This window comes from Chenopodium album, chromosome 10 (genome assembly GCF_948465745.1).
Source record: "Chenopodium album chromosome 10, dcCheAlbu1.1, whole genome shotgun sequence".
Lineage (NCBI taxonomy): Eukaryota > Viridiplantae > Streptophyta > Magnoliopsida > Caryophyllales > Amaranthaceae > Chenopodium > Chenopodium album.
Window position 1 is genome coordinate 35,602,886 of NC_137843.1, and position 4,399 is coordinate 35,607,284.

Sequence of the window (4,399 nt, forward strand, 5' to 3'; positions counted from 1 at the left end):
CACCACCACCACCGGTGGGCCGCCGGCTACCAGCAGCACCAGCTAGCAGTAGCGGCGACCAGCAGTGGTGCCAGCCTGCTGTCCAGCCTTCTCCCCTTCGAAAAAAATAAAAAAAATTTCAATCTTTGTTTTTAATTTTTGTTTAAACCTTAGATCTAATTATAAATTAAGGGTTTTGAGTTAATTTTATGATGATTGATATTATTTATGATGCAATTTAATTTTCAGATTTTAATTCTAATTAAAAAGCCCCAATTTTAAAACCCTAGATTCATAAATAATTAATTATTGAAGGATTATGATTTAGGGTGGTTTAAACCTTTAATTTAAGTTTTTTTAAAGTCTAATTACAGCAAGTTTTTATTAATATATATTGCTGGAATTTTTGATAGTACACTAAAAATCAAGTTTCTTTATGGAATTTTAATTACCCATTAATTGGGATTAAAGTATGAGGTTTTAAATAAAATTTCAGCTTGTTTTAATTAAATTATGAGTGGTTTAATAAGAGTATATATTGCTGGAAATTTGTGTAGAGTGGATTTTAATGCTTTATTATTATTTTAATTTGTAGTAGACTTCGAAGTGAGTGATATCTATTAGTCGTGGCGATATTAACATCGTATTCAAGGTACGTTCGCGTAGTTAGCATATTTTTGATGATATAGTGCCATGCTAGATGTGATTAATTAATTCCAAATAGTATCATGCTAGATTATGATTGGAAATTATGAATTGGTTGTTATTGGTGATTGAACTATGAAGCATGATTATTGGTGATGGATTATTGATTTGGAAATAATAGTTTGACATGTTGATTATGAACCACACTTTTATTTGTGGCATGATAGAGACCATGTTTAATTAAACTAAATGTTTAATTTGGTTTGGAATATTAAAAGGGAATTTTATTATGGTTCATATAATTTTTATTGATGCTATAAGCATGGGAAATGAGCTATGTAAGTGTCTATGTACACGAGGAATAAATTGTATGTTGGTGTCTTAGTGCACTTAAGGTATTTTTAACACCGAGGGATAGGATTTTTGGCGCATTAAGCGTTTAAGGTGTCTTTGGCACCGAGCTAGATTTAAAAAAGATTCACATTAAATATTATGTGGTCACTAATTATTCAAGAATTAAATTGGAGTGTTTAATTATTTGAATAATTATTATGATTGTATGATTATGGTTTGAGAGTCATCATCAAGTTTAATAATATGTAAATAACGTAAAGTGAAAGAGATTACGCACCTCCACTTTTGGAACGTATATACCTTGAGTATGAACATATGGGGGGAGTTATGGGGTTTTATATTTAACCATAACTTCTACTGGGAGTACAGGATGCTGTTTTTTCCTTTTATTATTATGCGCAGGAATTCCGCCCCTTACAAGTGGTTCTTTTATACTGGCACAGTTAGATCCCATATTAGTACCCTTTTATTGGGGCAGGTTAGGGGGGAAACCCGTTCGATGCGTAATCAAAACTATTTAGTTACTTAGTTGAGAAGTTTTGATGTATGTCGTGTGCTTGAAAACAGGTGTAACAAGGTAAGCTGTGTGTTGATAGGTAAAAGCATGTTAGTGTGTTTAACTACGCTTATGTACTCAGCTTTGCTGATTATGTATTTGTTGGCCTTGTCTTTACCTTGGCCCTATGATGACCCATTTTTAATGGAGAGTAGTGGAAACAAGTAGAGAGAAGCTTTTCAGGTGATGAAGCATATTCATGATGGGCATGAGTGAAGAGCGAATTATGCTAGTTTCCATAAGTTTATGATGTGTTTATTGCATTAATTATTTTATGATATTATTGTTTGTGAGACTAACACAACGGTTTTGAATTTGGTTTGGTTTTGTTTAGGGCCTTCAATGGTTCCAAGTTGTAGGTTTGACTTTGTTTTACTTTGGTTTGACTTTACTTTTGTTGGTTGACTTTTAAGTTGAGTCGTTTTAAATATTTTAAAGGAGAGTCTTCCGCTGTGTGTCTTTGATAATTGCCTTAGCCGTTTTCACGGTGGCGGTAATATCTTAGATTTTCCTATTCAAAGTTTTTAAACAGGGCAAAATAGGTATTTTAAAAGAAAGGATTTTCTAGGGTGTTACAACATCCTTCAGACCATATGTTAAATGCTTTCCCCTTTACTGTTTACGTAGTAAACGGTGGTGTAGACAAAGTAGTAGTAAATGAATTGCCAAGCCTGCAGTGGGGATCTAAAATCTACATCAACTTTAGCATTCTCTAGTTGTTAAAAGTATCCTGCATTGTTAATCTTCTCCTGCTTATACGCCTTAGTCCCATTAGTGGGGTCGGCTACATGAGCCAACATGATCAAGGACTTTTTGTGGCTCAATCATTGTGGTTTATGTCAAGCGATGTGACAAAGTTTAACATGCATCGTTAATTTTGTAACTTAATTAACTCAAGGATACATGTTACATTGCAATGTTCGTTGCAAGAATCATTTTAGTGATGAAGTACATGTAAATTAAGAGGAGGAGAAGCTTAAAATTGATGATCCATTATGTGGTGTAAGTGAAAAAAATTCCCTCCAGAATGTTTGATTAACAATAACCTCTTCAAGTTGATATGAACTCTGGTAGAGAACATGTTTGATTAACACATTCCATATGAACTGTGCCATAATACGTACTCCAGCTATTAGAAATGGTACACCAAATCTAATGCGGAGTCAAGCTTTGTTCCTGTCTGAAAACTAGGTAAAATATGTAGGCTAACATGATATGGACATTTGCGATGACACACACATACAAGAGTTTACCGTGAACTCTTCACTGACATATTCACTTAACTTAATTGATTAAACAACATTATAATCCTGTTTCAATTCTCTGTAGCTCTTTCTTGTGTGATTATCTGCTTGTATGTAGATTTATTGTGATTGCTGGTTTTTTTATGTTCCTTTTAGGGGTGGGGTTGTTTTTCTGGTTTGTGGACAAACCACCTACTTTGATAACTGTGATCTCCATAAGTAATATATAATAAGGTAACTACCACGTAGTTTTATAGATAGATCCTAAATAATGTTTGTTTGGAAAATACCTTGTACGAAGTTGGATATGTCCAAATAATTTAATGCCCAAAAAAAAGAGAAATTTTTTTTTATCAATTCCTAGTGAGAGTCGAACCCTGGACCAAATAGGCATGTTAAGAGTAGGACTTCATTGCCAATGGGACAGTTCTTCGACCGTGTTATGTCTTGTTATTTAATTTTTAATATACCCTAAATTGTAGGGTGTTGGTATTGTCCTACTCCGAAAGTGGAAGTTTCCGTTAACTATATGCCTCGTTCCAATTGAGGAACTGTTACTGTTCATCATCTCCCTCAGGTCATTCGACCACTATTAATGAAATTTCTGAAATTGCAGAAATTTCTAAAATTGCACATAAAGCGCCATAATTACTCTAATTCACTTTTCGAAAAAGACTAATTTGATTGAACAACATATGAAATCGTGATGTAAAAGTATGTTTGTCAAGATTTATCACACACCCGAAACACAAGGAATACAATGAACTCCATCGAAGTCCATACAAGGGCTATCCGTTTCAAGAAATCGATTCGCGATGATTTAAAGCGGTTTTCGCCGTCGCCGGACGCCGAAGATGACCGGGAGAAAAAAGAGAGAAAGGGATTAAGTAAACCCTAAAAGAGAGAGTAATTAGCATCAATAATCTTAAAATCTAATTAATTTTTTTAAGTTTCTAATTATTTTATTTTCTGATAAATGTAAATAAGAAAATCTAATTTGAAATTGATTTTCAATATTTTTGAAAATTATATAAATGAATTTCGGAAAAATAAAAAATGAAGGAGGGAATTTTTTTTTTTTTTTTTTGTGGCTATGAGGGTGACATCTCATTGGGCCCACTTTTGCCTTATGGAGATCAAACTTTCTTTGATCACCATAGAATCATCTTACTAGATGAAGTCCGTGCAATGCACGGTTTATTTGAATTTTTTAAAATAATTTATATATATATATATATATATATATATATATATATATATATAAAATTTGTTATATATTTAGATAAAATTCCTGATATTAAAAGATAATATTTTATTTTAATTAATTTAAACTGGAAAATCTCATTCGCCAATTTTGCTTACGTATCATTTAAATTATTTAATTCTAAAAGAAATTAATAATCTCGTATTTGATTGACTACCACTAAAATTTATTATCCTACTCGACGCGCTGAAAAATTTAAATCCTATATGAATCTCTAAAAATTTGGGAAAAAACTCCACTATATATATATATATATATATATATATATATATATATATATATATATATATATATATATATATATATATATATATATATATTAGATTTGCCTGTCTGATTGATTGAACATCCTTCTTC